Source organism: Mus caroli, unplaced genomic scaffold, assembly GCF_978045245.1.
Source record: "Mus caroli unplaced genomic scaffold, Mus_caroli_1 scaffold_16, whole genome shotgun sequence".
Lineage (NCBI taxonomy): Eukaryota > Metazoa > Chordata > Mammalia > Rodentia > Muridae > Mus > Mus caroli.
Window position 1 is genome coordinate 63967144 of NW_028227271.1, and position 24105 is coordinate 63991248.

At 40.6% G+C, this 24105-nt stretch overlaps 1 pseudogene; it reads right to left on the reverse strand.

Annotated features, from left to right (window-relative positions):
* Positions 1-19327: 19327 nt before the first annotated feature.
* LOC110310990 (actin-related protein 2/3 complex subunit 1B pseudogene) lies at positions 19328-20454 on the reverse strand (annotated as a pseudogene).
* Positions 20455-24105: the final 3651 nt, after the last annotated feature.

Consider the following 24105-nt stretch of genomic DNA (forward strand, 5'->3'; position numbering starts at 1 on the left):
TCCAGAAGGATAAGTATCTATCATGGCAGGGAGATACCTTATAAACTTCAATTATAGGATATGTGTTCTGAATGGCTTATAGGCCTTGGTTTGGGATATGTCAACAGAGTACAAGATAATTAAGTGCTAAAAAGGATGGATAAATAAAACAAGGGAAGAAAAGAGGGAGGAGGGAGGGAGAGGGAGGACGAAGAAGATGATAGCTGATAGAATATAGTATATAAAATGTGAAAAAAGGATGATCACATAACTTGCTTCTTGCATAGTAAGAATGCCATCAGTAAATATATAATGTGTGTAATTTCTGCTCAAATCCAGCTTTATAAATTATTATTCATACTTGTCATGGAATTTTTTTCTCACTGACCCTAACTTGTCTCTTCACTAAAGACTTTATATTAAAAATCCTGACACCTTGCCTTGTGTTTGATCTCTCCTTAACCTAAGTTAGAAGAGAAAAACCATAAAACAGAATTTGCCTTCCACAAATTTATTATAATCAGAATGACTTGGTTCAAAGAGTTCTTCCAAGAAATAGCAGATTTTAATGATCAGATTATTTACATTGAGATAATGGCTACATCCAAATTAAACTTTTTATTCAGATGCTGAATAATGTAACAGTTCTGCCATTTCTCTTGACATTTTAATTTTTTCTAAGACCTCCACCCTGGCTTTATGTTTAGTTATATCATCTGTTTCTATTAAGGACTTTCACAGCTTGAGGCAGGGTAATATCATTGTGGCCAGTTCTGTGAGGTCTTCACTCACCCTGAGTGTCTAAGGATTGCCCGCATCCTTAACCCATTCCCTGTGCAGAACTAATAACCAGGGACTGAGTGGTTGGAGTTACAAAAGTCTCACAGTGTACTTCAAGAGAGCACTAACACTGTACGACAGCCTTTCCGAGTCAGCTGAGTTCAACTTTTGTTATGTCTCTCTTTTCATTTCTCATTTTGTTAATTTGGATATTGCCTCTCAGCCCTTTAGTTAGTTTGGCTAGGGGTTTATCTATCTTACCCTTGTCCATCAATCCAGTATAGAATGTTTTATGAATAAATAACTTCAAAATTTCTGTTGCCAGTATCGGTTCTCAGATAGTTGTAAGAAATATTCAGGACAAATTTATAAAGTTTAAGCAATGTTTTAAGGAAAATATCTAACATTGATATTTCTGAATAGCTTTCTTTAAAAAATCATTTATCAATCTAATCTACAGTGTTCACTTCTGTAAAATATCAATAATGGATTACTCATACTCACAAATGTAAAAAAGAGATATTTAAGTGGATTATACAACAGTAAGTGCTTTTAATTACCACTGATTTTTTTTTAAATCAAAGTGTTTGTGTGTGGATATATACCCAGTAGTTTAGGTACCAGTGGAGGTCAGAAGGGGGTGTAGGATCCCCTGGAGGTGGAGTTACAGTTGGTAAAAATCATCTGATGAGTGTTTAATGAGTGTGTTCCCAAACATACTCATTTCTGCTGCAACATCTTCAAACGCTCTTGGCCACTGAGCTATATCTCCATTACATGTTTAATTTTTGATACATAAAATATTTATTAAGGAAAACAAAAGCATCACTTGGTAAAACAATTAGTCCAAATTACTTTGTCTACCTTTACATGCACTGTTAAATGTAAGTTTTTCTGTTCTTTGAAATGGTGGTTGCCTCAAAACTAAATTGTTCTAAAGTTAAATAGAAAAAAAGAATCTGGCCACACATATTCTGGAAATTATAATCAAGTACTGAAAATAGGACTCTAATACATAGCTCACAGATGGAGGCAGAAGAGCCAGCCCGTTCACTCAGGCAAACTTCCTTTCTTCACCTACCTCTCAAGTACCTCCTCTCCTCTCCTCTCTCCTCTCCTCTCCTCTCCTCTCCTCTCCTCTCCTCTCCTCTCCTCTCCTCTCCTCTCCTCTCCTCTCCTCTCCTCTCCTCTCCTCTCCTCTCCTCTCCTCTCCTCTCCTCTCCTCTCCTCTCCTCTCCTCTCCTCCCCTCCCCTCCCCTCCCCTCCCCTCCCCTCCCCTCCCCTCCCCTCCCCTCCCCTCCCCTCCCCTCCCCTCCCCTCCCCTCCCCTCCCCTCCCCTCCCCTCCCCTCCCCTCCCCTCCCCTTCTCTCTTCTCCTTTCTTTATGGTTTGAGTATGTTAGAAAGGAAAAATGTAAAACATGTGGTTTGAGTATTAAAGTGCACCAGGAAGTGAAATGGACATGGATCCTGTATTCAAGGATATTAAATTTAATTAAGGGAGTGGGGTGACCTTGGAGCCATACCTCACCCTCATAAACTTAGTACTTGGAATTGTAGTACAGCCTTTAATCCCAGGAGACAGAGCCATGCAGATCTTTGAGTTAAAGGTCAGCCTGGTATAAAGAAAGTTTTAGATCCAGGCATAGTGGTACACACCTTTAATCCCAGTGCTTAGGAGACAGGCAGGAGTTCAAAATCAGTCTTTAGAGCAAGTTCCCAGACAGCTAAGCTTAGGCAGTGAAGGAGTTGGAAAACAGAAAGCTGGTGATAATGTAATATAACAAGGTTCCAGCCCCAGGAAGTAGCAGAACTCAGAAGCTTTGGGCATTTGGCTCTAACTTTATAGTCAAGAGGAGAAAGAAACTATTGGGATAATTGATGCTGGTTGCTGGAGCTAAGAAATTAGTGGTGATTAAGAAAAGACCAGCATCACTGAGGTAAAATCTTCTTGGAAGTGTTTTCTGAGAGCACAAAGAATCTGTGTTCCAAAGATAGCCAACGTTGTACCTTGTGCTGCAACTGTACTTGGTAATGTGCAAGTCACCCAAGTAGTACTGGTTTTGAAGTCATGAAGGGGATCATGAAGAGTAGCTGAGGCTTGGCACTGTGAAAGACCATGGGAGGCTATTGAAGAAGGTGGAGTCTCTGTTAAAGTTGATGTCCCAGGAATGTAAAGAATTTGAGGCTTGGTACCATGAAGAGAGCCTATGAGAGGCTGTTGGTGAAGCCTAGTTGTAGTGGAAGACTCTAGTGTATTGTAGATGTCAGTACCATGAGATGATCACCAAGAATAGAGGGCAGAGCTGGAGAAGTAATGCCAGCCCTTTGGAGGAGCCCAGAAGATCATGTGTGCATCCCAGACATTGAAACAAGAAGTTGTAACATTGAAGTTGCCTTGGCGACCCCAAGATGTTCAAGATGCCAGTACCATGGGCTATCTGCTGAGGAAAGCTGAAAACAGGGAGTAGAGCCAGCCCAAGAGAAAGAAGTTTGTTGCAGTCAACAACAATGGAAAAGGAGTTGGAGATCTGAAGGCTGCTTTGACTTCAGACAAGGAGATGCAGAGTTTGGAGTTTGTTAAGCTGGTTTCCTGTCTTGCTTTGGGGATTACAGCTAAATGATTGGATGAATCTCAGAAGAGACCTTGAACTTTGGACTTTTATTTAATATTATTGAGACTAATATAGACTATGGGGACTTTTGAAGTGGAACTAAATATACCTTTTTATTATACTATGGCCAGATGTAGCCCCCATAGACTCATGTATCCAAACAAGCCTATGGGGACCAGAGAGTGGAATGTCATGGTTTGAATATGTTTGACCCAGTGAGTGGCACTATTTAAAAGTGTGGTCTTGTTGGAGGTGTGCCACTGTGGGTGTGGGCTTTAAGACCTTCACCTTAGCTGCTCAAAAGTCAGTCTTCCACTAGCAGTCTTCAGGTGAAGATGTAGAACTCTCAGCTCTGCCTGCATTATGCCTGCCTAGATGTTGCCCTGCTCTCTCCTTGATGATGAGGGACTGATGAGGGACTGTTCTCCTCTCCTGGCATTCTCTCCCCTTTCCTTTGCTCTCCTCTAAGCCCCTTCTCTCTTCACCTCACAATTACCCAATTTTCCTCTTCCACATCCCTCTGCTTTCCCTTTTCTCTTTCTCCTCCCATCCTTACTTTGTCATCTGCTCTCCTTTATGTTGGACTTCTCTTGCAAGGAGGCTACCTGAAATAAAGACTGAACCTGCAGGGCAGTCCAATTAAGCGTTGTCCATTATAAGGTGTCTGTTCACAGCAGTAGAACCTTAACTAAGCCTCCTCTCCTCTCCTCTCCTCTCCTCTCCTCTCCTCTCCTCTCCTCTCCTCTCCTCTCCTCTCCTCTCCTCTCCTCTCCTCTGCTCTCCTCACCTCTCCTCTCCCCTCTTCTTCTCTCCTCTCTCCTCCCCTAGACTCCCCTTCTCTCTTCTCCCCTCCCCTCCCCTTCTTTCCTCTCCTCTGCTGTCCTCTCCTCTGCTCTCCCTTCTCCTTCTCTCTTGTCTTCTCCTCTCTTCACCTCTTTTCTCCTCTCCTCCACTTCATCCCACTCTTCTTTTCTCTCCTCCCCTCTCCTCTGTTCTCCTCTCCTGGCATTCTCTCCCCTTTCCTTTGCTCTCCTCTAAGCCCCTTCTCTCTTCACCTCACAATTACCCAATTTTCCTCTTCCATATTCCTCTGCTTTCCCTTTTCTCTTTCTCCTCCCATCCTTACTTTGTCATCTGCTCTCCTTTATGTTGGACTTCTCTTGCAAGGAGGTTACCTGAAATAAAGAACTCCAGAGGCCTGTGTTAAGCTGCTACCACTAGTGTAGTGAGCATGGACAGAGTTACATGAGATGCTCTCTATCGTCTCAATTCTAAAATTGACAGGTCGGTTAATGTACTACTGTCATAGAGAAAGAACTGCACAGTATAGAGAAGCAGGAGGTCTTGGCAGTAGGTGGCTGGGGACAGAGATGCAGTGCAGCAGGAGCTACAGTTTGCTTTGATCCAGACAAAATGGATGACATGCATCAACAGAACAAAGGGGTTGCTCTTTCTGAGGGAGTTTTACATGGTGGCAGGGACTGGACAAACTTTTGAATAATGTGCACCACACCAACCTTAAGTAAAATCCAGAAGAGTAAAAGAAATAGGAAACTCCAAATAACCAGTTTAGTGTCTTTTCAGCTGTGTGATTCCAAGAACCAGAACAAAAGTGGTTAACCAACTAGAGAATAGGAAGGCCACACCGAAGAAGGTTTCCCTCCAAAAATCCCACAGGATTTTGAAGGATTCCCTCCAAAATCCTGTCCTCTTAGGGCTTTTGATCAGCCTAAGAGTGGGGAGGAGAACTCTGAATTGGAAATTTATAAATAGACCTGGACTAAATTATAATAACCAGGAGTAACCAGAAAGCTATGAACTCTGACTAAGATGTCATTAAAGACACAGACCCAGGCAATTCCACAGAGCACATGTAAAAGCAGTTATTTAAAAGAATCAAACCGTTTTATATCCTACTGAGTTCAAATCCTCAATAACTAGCTACAAATCAGAAGGTAATTGGACCTGTGAATTATTTAATTTGAGTAAAACTGGAAAATACTAAGATCAGTGTGTGTGGACCTATACTAAAGGCTGCCAGTGCAGTAAGGGAGTTTATTTAGGGGCAAAAAGTGTGGGATTCTATGCCGAAACAAATTCAGTGTAATTGAGATTCATCTTCACTTGTTTGTTGAGTGATTCTAGCAAATTTTATACCTTCAGTGAGGTTCAAATGGACTAAAGAAACAGTGGCAGAGTACAAGCGCTGCACAGATTCAAGGAAGATGGGCTCCCAGCACTGGGAGGTGAAGGCACTCACAGAGCCCCATCCTAACTACAGCTGTGTGTGATTGATAGCCACCAGCAAAGAGAAGATCGGGTTTCCTCAACAGACTGTCCCTGGGTCTATCAACCACACTCTGCTACAGGCTCCATGCCCAGGAGTAGTTGACCAACACAAAATGAACTGCATTTTATTTTTGGGTGTTATTTCCATTTTGACAATATATTGGTGTTGTTTTATTGGTCTTGGTTGCTTGTTTTGATATTCACTTTTTGTCTGCTTTTTTTTGAGAGAGAGAGAGAGAGAGCATAAATGTAGGAAGTGGAAAGGGTCTGGGAGGTTTTGAAGAGGGGGAAACATGAGCTAAACCTTTGGTGTGAAAGAAATTTAAACCGAAAGTATTTGATGATTTGGAATTGGAGGTAATGCCTGTAAGCTTGGTGTGATGAATCAAAAAAGCAACAAATATAAAATGTAATTTGTGACATGTGACAGATATTCAAACAGTAGATATTATGATATGTGCAAGAGTAGAGTCAAAGGTCTCATAATCTCATACTAGATTAAGAAATATTCAGTTCTTCAGTGGCTGGCATCACAGTAAACTAATCATGTTTATAATGATGTTTTACAGTTCAAAGTGTGGGATTTGCCTCTGCTTCTTTGTTTCTCTGAACTTATAATGCTTTAACATGTTATATGTGTTAATTTTAAAGTAGAATAAAAATACTGGAAAATTAGATCCTTTATAAATCAACAATACATAATGTCTAAAGTTAATTTATTGGCAAAATAGCTCCTATCCCACCACTTTTCCAAACACATAATTGCCAGTAAGGGGCTGACTTTGCATCCTCTAGTGGTTTCATCGGCTCATTTATCTCAGCTTTTGCTCACATGAACATAGAACACCTAGCTTCCCTTTATGTTGTCTCTCAAACTACTGAGAATCACCTCTGTCTGTGGGTTTGACCAGTGGTAAGTATATTTCTCTCTCTCATTTCTGCATACTCTCTGCCTGGTTGTTAATCCTTTCCACCCAAAGAACATGTTTGTGTTTTCTGTTCTCCAAAGGCGCAGTCACCAATTAGAATTCACCAAGCCCTACCCCTAGAAGGCTACACTCTGGCTGCATCCTCTCTGTTGTTGTTGTTTTATTTTGTTTTTTCTTCAGGTATTATATTTTTACATTGTACTGTCTTGAGGTTTAGGAACAAAGGCACAAATGGTTTCCCAAACTAGCATTCTTTAGGAACAGAGGCTGCAGCACCCTTGCCTACAGTGAGCTGTGAATGGAACTCAATACATTCTAGTGATGTAGGGAAAGCCAGAAAGGCATGGTAGTTGCCTTTGGCTGGGCTGCAAGGGTAGTAAGGGCTATCAGCCCTCTAAGGCTGTTTTTAAAGCAGTGAAAGATAGGCCCTGAGATGTTCATCAGAGGTAGAGCACTCAAATAGCATGTCCAAGACTCTGGGGTTTGATTCTCAGTTATTGATGATGACAATGATGATGATGATGTACATAGCAGCCTTGCAGTAGCTTTTATAATTCCTCTAAATTACACTTAAAACTACATGCCTCCAACTGAACCTGTTTTCAGAACCTTTTTTCAACTTCTTATGAACCATGAAGAAAGAAAAACATAAAAACATAGATACATAAAATCATTATATACATATATAAACAAATTATATATTACACAATATATATGCATACATATATTGTGTTTTCATACATCAATGTGAGTGAAAGTAGAAGTGAAGGTTTCTAGGGGACAAAGGAGACAAATGGGAGGAGATAGGTGAAAAAAGAGAAGTCTTGGAGACATGAAAAAAGAATATGTCCAATAAACAGCATATACTTATACGTGAAAACTTTTGAGAAAACAAGTATTTTATTTTTGGATTTATTTAGTTTGTTTCATGTGTGTGAGTGGTTTACCTGCGTATTATGCACGGCATGTATGCTTGATACCCATGGACATCAGATAGGGGCATAGAATTTCCTAGAACTACAGCTACAGATTGGTTGTGAGCCACCATGTGGATGCTAGGAATTGAACACAAATCTGCTAGAACAAGCGCTTCTAACTGCTGAGCCTTCTAGCCAGCCTGGAAATAGTTGAGAAGGTGTAGGGCAGAGGATGCCAGGGGAATAAAGGGAGTAGGAAAAAAAACACATCCTGCCAGAGTTCCAGTGCTCTGGGCAGGCAGACTCAGAAGGACTGCCACACACTTCTCATGTGGCCCTGGGTGTGTGTCTAGCTGTGCGAAGCCACCGGAATCCCAGCTCAACAGGGAACGGACAACGGTAGGTAATAGGTTCTCAGTCTCCTGCATCCCAGACACGCCAGATACTGTGGAATCACTGAGAACAAAATGGGGGCCCCAGAGGCAGCTAGGTCAGCCCCAGGGCCGAAGTGAAGCAAGGTGGTTCCCACAGGGGCGAGAGACCTTGGTCCCATCTGTGGCTGGAGCACAGGAAGGCCTTCCTGCCGGAGGTTAGATGGGCTCTTTAGGGGAAAGCCTATCCCATTGTTCAAGCTAAGCAGGTATTGATGAGCAGAGACAGTCTATGGTTTTAGAACTTTATTGTAGAAAAGCAGAGAGAAAGAGAGAAGGTAAAAAGAAAGAGAGGCTGGCCATGGCCACATGGAGAGAGGGGGGAAGGGAGAGAGAGAAGGAGGGCTAGAGATGAGAGAAAGAAAGGTGAGGGTTTAAAGAGCGAGGAGGGGTCAAACAGCCCCTTTTATAGTGGCTGGGCTATCTTGCTGTTGCCAGGTAACTATGGGGAGGAGCATAGCTGGCTATAGTCAGATAACTGTGGGGGTGGAGTCTAGCCAGAAGGCCAGGAGCTTGGGACATTGTCTATGTGACTAATAGTCACACACCTCTCCTGAAAGGGGGGGGGGTGCTGTGAGGTCGGTAACTTTGACAGGAGCCAGGGGTCCAAGAGATGTGATGGAACATTCTCCATCCCATGTAGGTGGAAATCATCACCCATCGGGTCCCTGGAGTTCCAGACCTTTGCTCTAATGGAGACCAGACTGTCTGTGCTCAGCCTACTGCTCCACAAGAAGGTTTCTAACCATGCAGTGACATCAAGGAAAGAAAAACCTGAGGAAGGAGCTGCCAGGGGAGCTAGCTACACATGACCTGGAAAACATCGTACTCCACCATGCACTGAAGCAAATACATCCTTAAAAACGATTTCCCTTGATGCCCATTAAAACCCAGGTATCTATTAAGATATCTGGTGAATATGCTTCTGCAATTATCAGGATACATCTTCCCCTTGAGATGGGTTATGGCAATTGCTACATAGTAACAATCTATAATTCTGAGTCACAATAATCTGTAATTCTGTTGCTTCTCTGCAGTTCTCAGTATAGCATAACAGGAAAGCCTGAACTGTTGATTATTCATACTTTATGTTAATGAACATTTAGACATGAGAGGGAGGAAGGAGAGTAAGTGCTCTCTTTGTAGGCAAATACCTACAGTTTATTTTTAGACTAATCTGACTGTGGGTATGTATATTAAAAAAACACTAACAAAGACCTACTATGCAGAAGAATTTGTCTTGAGTGATTAGAGGAAAAAATGTGACTCCTTTGCCATAGACATCAGATATGATGCAGGGTGATGTCAGTAATAAGGAAAAACTCCTTTAGAAAAACATAACAGAAACATTCTAAGGAAGCCATTTGTTCAGGGTCTTATATTTCAATGTACAAGGAGCATGTAACAAATAAATGTAAATGACTACATTTAATATGGCAAAGGTATTAGAAAGCACTATTTCTAATGATTAGATCACTGGAAAGGATCTCTTGATTAGTGACTTATTCTTTAAGCTAAAAGACTAGGACTATGAAAACTTTTGAAGGGTCTAATTAGTCTTCTTCATACTTCCATGCCTCTTATATCAGGTAATAGTCAATATATGCTTCATAGTTGTCAGTGAAAATTAAAACACAATACACAGAAATAGTAGTGGAAGGTGAGAAATAGTTCCTGAAAGAAGATAAAGCAAAGTAGGGTATCACTAACAAGCACATATAGCTATATCAGACTGTATTATTGAAAAATGGCTACAGACACAGATCTAGTATCAGGGTTAGAGAGATGACTCAGGGGGTAAAGGCATTTGTTGCTAAGTATGGCTACCTGAATTCAATCCACAGTTCCCAGAAGATAGAAACAAAGACCTCACTTCTGACCTCCACACACATGCCACGATGGTATACATGTGCACACACAATACATGAATACACTAGACAAGAACCCTTAAGAGAAATAAAAAGGAAATGTATCTAATCTCAAGTCTTTCTCACATACCCTGTCAGAATCTATAAAGAAGAGGGTGGGGTTAGCCACAGGCATGATTGATCCTGCAGTGCCACGCTGTCTTTGTGTGCTAGCATCTCCTTCATGCTTCATCCAGTTTCCATTACCAGTTAATATTGTTCCAAGGAAAAGGATACTTCCTTTCCCCTCATTATTGAGGGGTTTCTTGTATGTATTCTTATATTTCGTGTGAGCTATACTGTTGGCACAATGCTTACAAATAATGCATGGAACAGTATATATTTGACATGGAAATCATATGCAGAGAAATCAAGGAACTTGCATATGCCATGTTTCACTGCCAGTTAAAAGAACAAGGCAACGAGGCAACAATAAGAGTAAAAAAAAAATCTGTTCTGCAACCACGAACAGCATTCTATCTCCATTTTGGGTAGTAGCATTCCATTATAATTTTTCCTAATTATTTTTGCAGTTATTCTTTATGCAACCACATACTACATAATGTATGTTAAACCACCCTATTACAAATGGTGCTTAGGTAACCTGCTGCATGGGTTGCTGTGGATAAGAGTGAGACTCTCCCAATACTGTAGTATATATAATAGCTGGTTTCAGCATGAAAAATCCACCCAGTCTGTGCTGGTCAGTGTCTTTCCTAGTGTGGCCAAAGTGGGTGGTCTCTGATTGATTTACCCCTTGGGTTAATGCCTAAGGCTTCTACTAGACTTTTCTCATTTTATCTAGAAAAATATTGATAGAGAATGGAAACTGGACAGAGAAGTAGAGTCAGGACATGTAAAGGAGGCTAAGCCCAGAAAGATGATACATGCGACTACAGAGCCTCTCGTGCCTCTTGCTGACCTCACCACCTTTGCCCCAGGTAGACAGTCAAATATTCCACTTTGAGATGATTTCACTTACTTTTGAGCAACAAACCCAAATTAGTCATAAAGGAAACTGTTCCGTCCATTTGAACCATCCTGACTAGTACACAGAGTAAAAATATTAAGACTCTTGTCAAGTTTTCCAAAGGTTAAAAGAGTACGCATGGAATGACTCGAGGCTCCAGCTGCATATGTAGCAGAGGATGGCCTTGTGGGGCATGAATGAGAGGAGAGGCCCTCGGTTTTGTGAAGGCTCGATGTCCCAGTTTAGGGGAATTCTAGGACAGGTAAGTGAGGTGGATGGGTTGGTGAGCAGGGGGAGGGGATATGGAATAGGAGGGTTTTCAGAGCAGAAATGAGGAAAGGGGATAAAATTTGAAATGTAAATAAAGAAAATATCTAATAAAAAAATACCTGGGGACATAAAGAAGTTAGACAGTGGCTCTCCCAAAGCCAGCTTATAAAAATGGAGACCACACCATAACCCTGGAAAATCCTAATGAAGGAAATGTTAACTTATAAATCACAAACACAAAAAGGCCAAGAGAAGTGAAGCCATATTTTTTAAATTAAAGGAAAACAACCTCTCTTCTCTGATGCTGAAATGTTGCCATCTGTCTTGCTATAACATGATAGTTTCATTTCTCTAAATTGCTCACATATAAAAAATATACTGCAAAATAATATTTTAAAGGAAAAAAATATTTTAGACCCTAGACAGCGATAGACACGCCATAACAAATGTTTTTCCTTGCAGAAATTTCAATGATAAATGAATTTTCTAGTTAAAAGAACATTTTGTACTGAAGCTAGAACAAGAGGAGTCTACACAAAGAATTGTATGAGTGACTAAAGATTGCTCCAGAGAAGTATAATCCAGACTTTCAAATACGCCAAGGGTGATGCTAATGACCATAGGAATGAGAGACTGGCCTTTGTCTGCAGATTAACTCAACAGCCAGGAAATAGGTCCATTTCACAAAACCAAAAATATGAAGTTAGAAGGTCATAGGAAGTTAGTCCTATCACCTTGGATTTCTATCATCACAGAGGTCAACATTCAAACTGTTGAAAGTATATGAGATATGGTTGCAGAAACTGGAGGCTAAGGAAGATAAATCTACAGGGAGATGATGTGAAGTGGAGGTATAGCTGCTGGTATAGAAAGAAAAATGAACCCCAGCATTAATAATCTCTGTGGAATGCACAACAGGAGGCAAGTCAGAAAGCTCTAGCCCATTACAGGAGATTGGAATGGAACTCAACAACATGCTGTGCACTTAACACAGAGTGGATCACTAGCATCCACCACCAAATAAACAGAAAAAAACAAAACAAAACAACCCCCCCACAAAAAACATAAAATCCTGTTTAAAAATTTCAAGCTGAAGAATTAGATACTAGCAAATTAGCTATTTATTTGAATTAGTGTAAGTATTCCATGATTTAGTATTTAATTAATTCAAAATCATCTAGTGGTTAAACAATATGGGTGTTGTGACATGTAACCATAATCTTAATACCCAAGAGGCAGTGGCAGGTGGATCTCCCTAAAAATCAGCCTGGATATCATAAAGAGTCCAGACAATCATGGGGGTATGTAGTGAGACTCTATCAGAAATGTGTGTGTGTGTGTGTGTGTGTGTGTGTGTGTGTGTATGTGTGTATGTGTGTATGTGTGTGTGTGTGTGTGTGTGAGAGAGAGAGAGAGAGAGAGAGAGAGAGAGAGAGAATATCATTTAAAGCTGGCAGAGGTTCATCAACAATAAATTCTGCTTCAGCAAAGGAATTTATGTTTACATGTAAATATCATAGAAAGGAGATAAAAGTGTATTTCAACTCTCTGACTTCCTCATTATATGATGGCTATGCCCAGATATAGAAACAGATGAATGCCACTGGGCATACAATATGAAACTTTTTATACAAATTGGTATGAAACAAAATGTCTCTACATAAGTTATTGCATTGATAGTTGAATGTACCCATTTGACTCCCTTTACAGTCACAAAAACCATAAAAGGGGTCACAGTGTGTTTCCCATTGTTTTCCTCTTCCTTCATGGAGTTACTGCAGTCACATATTAGAAGCACTAGAGCTCAGAGGTATGTCTTTCAGGGGGCTTAATCCATAAGAAAACGTACATGACAAAGCAATAAACTTTCAACTTTGAGCCATCATACACTTTGGAGGATGTTTGGTAAAGCAACTCAAATTCCTCTCACTAATTGGTCATGGTGACTGCACTCACTGTTAGTCCCACTTGCTTCTTTTATAATGAGTGAGTTTTAAAACTGTATCAGTAGGGTAGTTGTTATTTACCTGTTTCCTCATTTTGAATTACTTTGATGACTAGAGAAGATGAAAAATAAAATCAGTAGTCATTGAACAGTCCCAACATGACAAGCAACATAAGAAATTTAGTTGATTAATTATTGCAAGGAGTGATAGGGCACTCAAGAGGCGGAGGCAGGAGGATGATGACATTGAGACCAGACTGGGCTGATCTCAAATAAAATAAAACAAAACAAAACAGTAGTGAACATAAACCCAAATATCTATCAACATGCAAATCACCAGAGGAAACTGATACTTAAGGCCAGAAATGCAAATTTCTCTTGCAATTGCCTGACATCGGCCAGCTATGGACTTGAGAACTGAACAGCAGTTTTCAGAAGGAATGCTGTCTTACTGTACCTACTGCACAGACCAGAAAAATAAGTGCAAAGAGGAAAACAATTTGCCTGTAACACGCCATAGCCATGTCCCACACTGGAATGACTTTCCTTTTTTTTATTAACTTTTTTTATTAGATATTTTCTTCATTTACATTTCAAATGCTATCCCCAAAGCCCCTCGCCCTTAATCCCAACCCACCCACTCCCACTTCCTGGTCCTGGCATTCCCCTGTACTGGGGCATATGATCTTCACAAGACCAAGGGCATCTCCTCTCACTGATGGCTGACTAGGCCATCCTATGCTACATATGCAACTAGAGACACGAGCTCTGGGGGTACTGGTTAGTTCATATTGTTGTTCCCCCTATAGGGTTGCAGATCCCTTTAGCTCCTGGGGCACTTTCTCTAGGTCCTTCATTGGGGGCCCTGTGTTCCAACCAATAGATCACTGTGAGCATCCACATCTGTATTTGCCAGACACTGGCATAACCTCACAAGAGATAGCTATATCAGAGTCCCATCAGCAAAATCTTTCTGGCATATGCAATAGTGTCTGGTTTTGGTGGTTGTATATGGGATGGATCCCCAGGTGGGGCAGTCTCTGGATGGTCCTTTCTTCCATCTCAGCTGCAGACTTTGTCTCTGTAACTCCTTCCATGAGTATTTTATAATTTTGAAATTCTTAGGCAAATGGATGGATCTGGAGGATATCATCCTGAGTGAGGTAAACCAATCACAAAAGAACACACATGATATACACTCACTGATAAGTGGATATTAGCCCAGAAACTTAGAATATCCAAGATACAATTTGCAAAACACATGAAACTCAAGAAGAAGGAAGACCAAAGTGTAGATACTTCACTCCTTCTTAGAATGGAATGACTTTTCAAGTGAACTCAGCAGCCCAGCACTAGATTCCTAGTAACTAAATCCAAACTTCAATATAACACCAATAATTAAAAACAGAAATCAACTAATGTAAGGAAAAATGCATATATAGGGAAAATTGAAAATAAAGGTGGTAAGAGCTAACATAAGTTTGTAGTGAAATTTCTGATTTAGCCCAGGAGTGGTATATCTGGGTCCTCAGGTAGTATTATGTTCATCTGCTGATGAGGATGTGGAGAAAGAGGAACACTCACTCCTCCATTGCTTACGGGATTGCAAGCTAGTACAACCACTCTGGAAATCAGTTTGGCGGTTCCTCAAAAAAATTGAACATAGTACTATCTGAGGACCCAGCTATACCACTCCTGGGCATATACCCAGAAGATGCTTCAACATGCAATAAAGACACATGCTCCACTATGTTTATTGCAGCCTTATTTATAATAGCCAGGAGCTGGAAAGAGCCCAGAATGTCCTTCAACAGAGGAATGGATACAGAAAATGTGCTACATTTACACAATGGAGTACTTTTAGCTATTAAAAACGATAACTTCATGAAGTTCTTAGGTAAATGGCTAGAACTAGAAAATATCATCCTGAATGAGGTAACCAATCACAAAAGAACGCACATGGTATTCACTTACTGATACGTGGATATTAGCCTAAAAGCTCCAAATAACGAAGATATAATTCACAGACCACATGAAGCTCAAGAAGGAAGACAAAAGTGTGGGTGCTTCGGTCCCTCATAGAAGGGAACAAAATACTCACAGGAGCAAATATGGAGATAAAGTGTTGTCTTAGTCAGGGTTTCTATTCCTGCACAAACATCATGACGAAGAAGCTCTTGGGGAGGAAAGGGTTTATTCAACTTACACTTTCCACATTGCTGTTAATCACCAAAGGATGTCAGGACTGGAACTCAAACAGGTCAGGAAGCAGGAGCTGATGCAGAGGCCATGGAGGGATGTTCCTTACTGGCTTGCCTCCCCTGGCTTGCTCAGCCTGCTCTCTTATAGAACTCAAGACTACCAGCCCAGTGATGGTCCCACCCACAAGGGGCCTTTCCCCCTTGATCACTAATTGAGAAAATGCCTTACAGTTGGATCTCATGGAGGCATTTCCTCAACTGAAGCTCCTTTCTCTATGATAACTCCAGCTGTGTCAAGTTGACACAAAACTAGCCAGTACAAGTGTAGAGCAGAGGCTAAAGGAAAGGCCATCTAGAGAAGGTCCCATATACAGTTACCAAACCCAGACATTATTGTGGATGCCAAGAAGTGTATGTTGAAAGGAGCCTGATATGGCTGTCTCCTGAGAGGCCCTGCCTGAGCCTTACAAATACAGAGACAGATGCTTGCAGCCAACCATTGGACTGATCCTGGGGTCCCCAATAAAGGAGTTAGAAAAAGGATAGAAGGAGCTGAATGGGATTGCAACCCCACAGGAAGAACAACAATATCAACCAACCAGTCCCCCAAAAGCTCCCAGGGACTAAGCCATCAACAAAGGAGTACACAAGGCTCCAGTTGCATACCTTGAAGAGGATGGCCTTGTCATGCATCAATGGCCTGTGTTTATGGTACAGAATTCCCTTCCAACCCTGCTGTGCCTGAAGACTCTCTGACAACCCTCTCACTCTGCCTTTGTCTTTCCTGATATCCCGATCTCTCTCTGTCTCTCTGTCTCTGTCTCTGTCTGTCTCTGTCTGTCTCTGTCTCTCTGTCTCTGTCTCTGTCTCTCTCTCTCTCTCTCTCTCTCTCTCTCTCTCTCTCTCCCCTCCTTGCTTTACTGAGGTTTCCAGCAATGTTTGTGTTCTAGCTGAGCTTATGAGCAATCACATTCCTACATTTGCCTTCTCTCTTGAGACTCAGACTCCATGGCTCCGTGGCTCTTTCTTCTTTATAGATTTAAAGTGGATCTCTCTGGAAAGCATTCACTATACAATTCCTGGTAGCCACAACCCTGCTCTTAGTTTTCCCAACCCAGAATGGGTATTTCTGTTTGAGTTCTTCGGATTTTATGTTCACAATGATGATTCGTGTTCACAGGGATGATTTTAGGTATACAAGGGGCACATACAAATGCCAGCAGGTTATCTATCTTTTCCAATAAGATTCAACAAAATGAAAGGTGGTTAAAATAAAATATTATAAGAATACAAATTCAACAACATGTAAGATCAGCCAACATTATAAAGTTAGGATTTGAATTTTCATGAGACTGAGAAATTATCACATTGTCTTCATTGTAATTAAATTACAAGTTTTATATTATCTTTACAGGGATTTATACATAGTAGGCACTCATTAAATAAGTTTATTTGTATTATAATTATTTTATTATAATAAACATTTTAAATTGAGAATCTATCTTGTGGAGATTTTTATGTTTTTAAGATAATAATAGTTTTAGATAAGGTCATAAGACCAGAAGGTTTCTGTGAAAGGAATCAATGTTTATAATAAACTGAAGCAATAAAAACTTAATAGTAGTAAGAGATATGATCAGTCATAAAAAGAACTATAATCCAAGAACTGAGAAGAATCTCAGTAGAGCCCCTCTCTCCCTCCCCTTTCCCTCTACCTCTCTCTACTTTTCTCTCCCTGTCTCTCTCTCTTTCTCTCTTCATCTCTCTCTCTCTCTTCATATCTCTCTCTCCCTCTCCCTTCCCCCCATGTGTGTGTGTGTGTATGTGTGTGCATATGCATGCACACAGGCTTACACATGAGCATACCTGTACATAAGGGTTCACAAATCAAAGTGGATGTGTGCATGCATGGAGACTAAAGGTCAACTTTGGTTATAATTACTTAGGAGCCAACACCTTGTTTTTGAAACAGCATTTCTCATTGGATGACAGGCCTTCCCAAGGCTGGCTGACTCATAAATCCAAGTGTGTCCCTGTCTCCACGTGGTTGGATGCACAGGCCACAATGCCAACTCTTTTTACTCAATACACTTGAGTCTGGGGATCAAATTCTGTTTGCACTGCTTGCAAACAATTACCAACTAAGCTATCTCCCAGAATTAAACAGACCATTTATTTAATAAAAATCTCCTATCTTTACAAATAAAACATGTTCTTGAAATAGACAAAAGGGAGCTGTGGTACATACATACAATGGAATAGTACTCAGCCTGTACAAAAAGGAAATGGCGTCTTTTGTGCACATAAATATGGAGAGTATGATGCTTCATGAAAGAATTCAGGAGTAGAAATACGACGCTATACAATATCATGTATTTGTGGAATTTAAAATAACTTCATGCCAAAAGTAAAATAGATGTCTTCTAGGAGCCTGTGGCACAAACAGTGTGAGAAGTCAGTTTAAAAGTGTAAAGTGAGAGTAGGCAAAGGTAATAAGTTCCAGAGGTTTATTATATACCATGCTGACTTTAGTTAATAGCAACAAACTGTGTACTTGAATATTCTGAATGTAGAAGATTTTTAAGTGCTGTCTCAATAGCCATTCCAAACATATACTCATCAACACATGATGGCACACACCACAGGTATATACATTTTTAAACTGTAAAAATATATGTAATTGTACTTTTATTTCTAATGTAATTATAGAGATAGATACTTAAAATACACTTTTCTTAGACAGCTATAAATTGATATTTCAGGAAATACAGTGTTTTAATTTATATTTCAATTCTTGCCTCTCAGGGTAATGGATATTTTGTCAACATTCATGATATTAATTAAGAATGCTGGATTTATCAATGAACTGTAGATTGATAATATATACAAAATATGAACTATTAACCTCATACAAACCTTTTTTGCCATTATAGAGTACAATATGCCAAGCATTTACATGGCATTTTCTCTGTGTCATATATGGTACTACATCTAGAGATGGTTTAAAATGTTAAAAAGGATGTTCACTGTAAGTATTATGTCACTTTATATAAAGGACTTGGGTCTCCTCAGATTTTGGGGTCTCTAGGTATTCAGAAGCCAAATCTCTAGCAAATCCTGAGGGCTGACTAGGCGCCTAAGCCACAGTTTCTCGTCCTAAACACATGCCGATGCTTAGTAGTTTACAAATGGGAAATCAGCAGAAATCCCAGAACACTGGAGACCTTCGTACACGAAAGCAACAATCAATACAATCTTACCTTTCCGAAATCTATTTCTTTTAATTTAGTAAGTATTACAGTGGCATATGCCTTTAATCTTAGTGCTCAAAAGTCAGAGGCAGGTGGATCTCTTGAGTTTGAGACTAGCCTGGTCTACATAGTCTGTTCCAAACAGCTAGGGGTACACAGAGAAACCATGTCTTTCAAAACAAAAACCAACAAAGTGAAAGATTTACAGAAAACATGGAGAGGTTATGTTAAAAGATTACGATGGTTAAGTATGTAAAAAGTTATAAACCCAATTTTTATCTCTCTCTAATATTTGAGTTAGAGATACTGAATCCATGTAAGTGCATCTGCTCGCGCAGTTAGGTGCACCTTGTTGCCTCTTCATCCGGCAACCTCCTCTTCTATCATTTGTTTATATAGAACGATGCAAGGATGCTGACTTTATGATGGTGCTTACACCTCTGGGACTATGCACAACACTTTCTTATGTTTAGGATTGTGACGGCTCTTTGTAATAGGTGTTGTTTTCTTAATTATAATTAGTGAGGAGGCTCTTCCCCCCCCACACACACACACATTTGGTATGTTTATTAGCCCACATTTTGAAGCAGTTCATGACCAGCATTGTGCTTTAGGATTTTTGTCTTGGTCTTGGTTTGCAATAAAGGAGAGCATTTCTTTAAAAGGCCTGTTTTTGTTAAATAGGCAGAAAAGTTCCCCACCTGTCCCTTCTGCTCCTTGGAGAGAGAGCAGCCCCTTTGTAGACCTGTACTGCACCTTAGAAGCATTCAGCAAAGCCGCCCTTAGCCTCCCCGACCCTCTACCCGCTTCCTAGCAGTTGGGATGAGGGCAGCACTCCGCACAGCTCATTTGATCTTCTGGTCCTTCAAGGCCAACTCCAAGCTTTTCATGTCCCAGATGCTCATGCCGCCACCCATGCCTGTAGTGCAGAACTGTGAGCACTTGGCCTAGGCCCTCGCTGAGCACCGAGATTTGGCCGACACTTTTCTTGTGCAGTGAATCCAGGCCGGCCCCTGTGGTGGCTGCACCCCTCCCTCAGAGCAAGCCTTCTCGTCCAGGTTCTGGAAGCGCTCTCAGGCTGTCATGCCACACTGGGAGCTCTGCTTGGGCACATCCAGCCGGCCACCGAAGCTCAATGTCACCGCAGCATTGTCATAGGTAAACAGCACTGGGAAGCAGTCGTGGCCCGCTGCCACTAGACTATTTTCTGTGATGAAGATGACGGCCAGGAGTGGTAATGTCTCAGAGGCCAGGGTTGCCAAGGCCATCTTCTTGTCAGCATCTACCAGGCATACAGTGCTGCCATGGCTAACCCAAGCATCTCGGCTCCCATTGGCCAAGAAGCAGACGCCATGCACCCAGCCACAGCTGCTGCTTGATTCAAACATCAGCTCCCCAAAGGGCATCTTGGAGCCCCACCGTGTAGGGGCTGGCTGTTCCGATCCTCCATTTCCTTGATATAGGCATAGAAGATCCTGCACTTGAAGTCACAGGAGCCTACAGCACATTGTTGAGATGCCAATCCAGGCTGAGGACAGTGGAGCGGATGGGCTTTTTGATGTGTTGGCACAGCCAGCAGTCATTCTCCTGCTCCAAATAACAGATGAAAATGACCCGGGAGCCGCTGCCCATGGGCAAACTTGTTCTCACCAGGGGCCCAGTGCACAGAGCAAACAGCTCGATTGATCTGGAGATTGACCAGTGTGGGCTTGCTTCCATGGCGGCCCTTCAGCGTCCACACATAGGCATTGCGGTCTGTGCCGCAGGTCACAATGCGGTTATGCTCAGGGTCCCAGTTGATGCCTGTCACCTGCCCGTTGTGCTTCTTGAGCTCGTGCACCTTGTTCCACTTGGCACAGCTCTTCTCATAGATGTGCATCTCATGGTTGTTGGGGCAAATGGCAATCTGTGTACAGTCCTTGTTCCAGGCATGGCAGCTGATGGGCTTCACCAGGAAGCTGTGGTAGGCCATAGACACTTGTCTCCTGGGCAGCAGAGCCTGGCTCAAAATGCAGTTGGGCCAGTCAGTGCCCGATCCTACCTTCCCAGGCCCTCGGGTCTCCTCAGCCATGGACTCTGAACAGCGCCAAATCGGCTCTGAGCTTAAGGTCCCCTTATTAATGCCATAACAAGGATAAGTGATAAGGAAGAGTTAGTAACAATAACTGTCCTTGCTTTAATCTGCTTCCTTGATAGCTTTGAAGAAAACACCTAAACTTCTTTCCACTAATAAAGACTGTGGTCTTAAAAGCTGATGATTGCTGTCAAGGGAGATGTTTATGACAAGGAATCATGTTAGTTTAAGTATCATTCCTCACATAGGGAATAATGTCTGGGAAATACCCTTTCTTCTGTTGGATTCATTAAAGCTCTTGGTACTCTCTGAAGGCCTGTAACTAAACTATTGTAAGCTTTTGATACCAGTGATACCTATGTCATGTGCACAGTCCTAACTACTTAATATCACTTAATCATATGTCTTAGTTCTTACTAATCACCGATTTGGAAAATGCCTGCTCAATTCATAGAAGTGAAAACTAGATTCGTATAAAATGTTAATAGGAAATCAATAGCATATATTTTCTTAGGATAACCAAACTGTTGAGGCCTGGTAGCAAACTGAAGCAGATGAAAGGCTTTTTCCCAGATTTTGGCAGCAGAGCACAAAATCTCCACATCCCGTTAGCACCCAAGACAATGTGAAAATAAACAGAAGATAAACAGAAGGTGACTTCCTTTGGATTGATGGATACCAATATTGGGGGACCTGCGATGATATCTTGTAAGGGAGCTAGACTGGGAAACAATTATATTGGGGAATTTGAGCCCAGACTCAAAACTCAAAAGATGAAAGGCTGTTTGAATCATAAGATGATATATGATCATATGATATCATAAGGGGCACTTGACCCACGAGGACTGAAGAGAGACTGGTACTGTGTTCTGGTATGTTGTACTTCCTAAGTACTAAGTAAATAAAAAAAATGGAGTTATCGTATAAAACAAAGAAACATTGACCATTAAGTTTGAGGACACTCACAGTAACTTTGTATCTGTAAGGAAGATGTCATTGGCATAAGAATAAGCATAGAAGAGGCTTAAGTCTTAGAATTTAGTGGTAGTTGATGAGAAAATCCAACTTAGAGGCTGTAAATACTTCCATCTAGCACAATCACAAAGACAAGAGGAGGAAGAGAGTGTAAGAGTCCATCTGTCACACACAGGTAAAGAGCTGTCACTCATTTCCCTAGCCTAAAAAGGGAGCTATTGAGTAATGTTTGACACCAAGGAAATCATTTGTAACGAGCCTTTTTACTTTTTAATTCCTTCCTCCTTAAATTTAAAAGAAAGGAAAATACTCCCATTCAGTGGTTTCTATTACCAGTCAGTTCATTGTTTATGAATCCATGGCAGTGTCTTGGGTTTCCCGTGAAACTGCTAATTCATACTGTATTAGCAGTCAGCCCTCCACAGTGAATCTCTGCTGTTTGATTTGGCCTGTCACCCGACACAGAATGTATCAAAACCATTTCCATTGCTCTCCTGGCTCTGATCTGCAGGTGTGGTAATAATTAGGAATGTGATTCCTCAAGTTCATTTAAAATAGCCAGTGAATATAGAGTATAAGAAATACCAGTGTAACTCGTGTATCATCACAAGAAAAATTGGTGATCACAGTTGCTTATATACATTAAAACTGCCATGATTTCAGAGCACTGACATGGAAGTTAATTTTATGAGCACATATAAATTCCAAATTGATTTAACTACCTTATATGGAATAGCCAAATCAGAGCTTCATGCATTCTGTGGCACGTTCTTGTGTTTTAAATCACATTTCCCTTTTCTTTTCAGCTCAGAAATCTCAGCCCTTTCCTCGTGTTCAGTCTTAAGTCCTTTTAATTCATGCCTTCACATAAAGGATAGCATATACAAGGTCAGTGACACTATTGCTTATGATTGGAATGGTTTAGCTACATCTGTTTTAAGAAGAGTCATTTTTCATTTCATTTTTAAAATTGCTTTAAAGTGTTTAGCTGACTTACAAAATTACTCAGTGGGCAGCTAACAGTCTATTCTGTTTTCAAGCTGTATGTAGTCAAAAAATGGGGCATGATTTCATAGATAAAATGTTAATTTAAAACTGTATCATATAATTATTTATAGAAATCACTCGGTTATTTTCTGAATACAAAAGAATATTTATCTTAAATATTTTTCCCTTTTGGGGTTCCTTCTGAGAAAAGAAATACAAGTTAATATTTTAAACCACTAAACCACTCTCTGACAGTACAGACCTTTGTATCCTGATGCCAGTGTTTTCTGTTATGATGGCCTATGGCTTTGAAATTGAAACAAATGTCTCCAAAGAGTATCACTGGTCAGTGTTTCATTGTGCTTTGTTTTACATATGAATATGCATTTCAGCTAAATTGGTATTTTTAAATGTTTACTAAGTTTGCGCTTTTATAGTCTACCTACTTTAAATATGCAGAGAGTATTTAATGGTAACTATAATTCGGATATCTACATACACCCTTTCTCATCTAGCCTGTCTTCCTCCTGAGCTGAGACATGACCAGCTTTGGCTGCAGCCTGGTAAGCCTCTGTCCTCAGGACACAAGTATTGCTCAAGCTGTAGAAGAATAACAAGGAGACTCAAGAAGAATATCAAGGAGACGCAGTCTTGACAAGACTCCGTTCCAGGAGCCGGGACATTAGCATACACTGTATTTCAGGATTAAACAGAAACATTAACATCTAAGCAAGACTTATAAATTTCAGGGCACCTGGAACCAGAAGTTTTTGTATTTGTGATTCTTCACTGTACACTTTGTAAAATGACTCCAGCTACTGCTCCTTTTCCAAGTCATGGGAAATTTCAAACTGTAACAATTTGTAAGTTAAAAGGAGAAGGAACGGAGTCTCTGGAAAAGTAAAACTTTATTGTAAGACTGAGAAAATAGCCAAGACCATAACTACTGGGAACTTATTATAATTATTATATTGCTATTGCCATTACATGAACACTATTTGAATGAGAAAAATCAAACAAAACGAATATTTCATTTGTAGATAGACTTGAAAATAAATTACTAACCTTGACATCCATCAGCATACAAAATCCTACTTAGCCAATGACAGAGTTCATTGTTTAAAGACTACTTGGGAACGATTAAGGAAAGAATGATGTAATCTAATATGTGATAAAGACAGATATAATATTCTCTACTGGAAGGCTTTCCTATCATGTCATATCAAAGTCTAGCAAAATGTTGAAAGTTAGAAATGTTATCAAGCATTAGCAGGCATTTAAAGAACAGCTCTTGAATATTTCTAGCATAAAAAAGTATTTCATGTGATGTAAATGAATGGTAATTTTCTGACTTTAAAAGAGAGCCATGCCAGTACATTTCAGCGTTCTGGACCCAATTCTGCAAACATGGAGACGCTTTCAATTTTCTCTGCCTGCCTTCCCGCCTTAGATGGCTGAGATTGCAGCGAAATTAATCCATTTAAAAATCTGCGGCTTAAACTTAAGGATTTTCAGTTTTTCTCCTCTTCTCTCTCTCTTTTTTTTTTCTTAGAATATCAATAAGTTCCAATTGAAGAGCGGATTCTT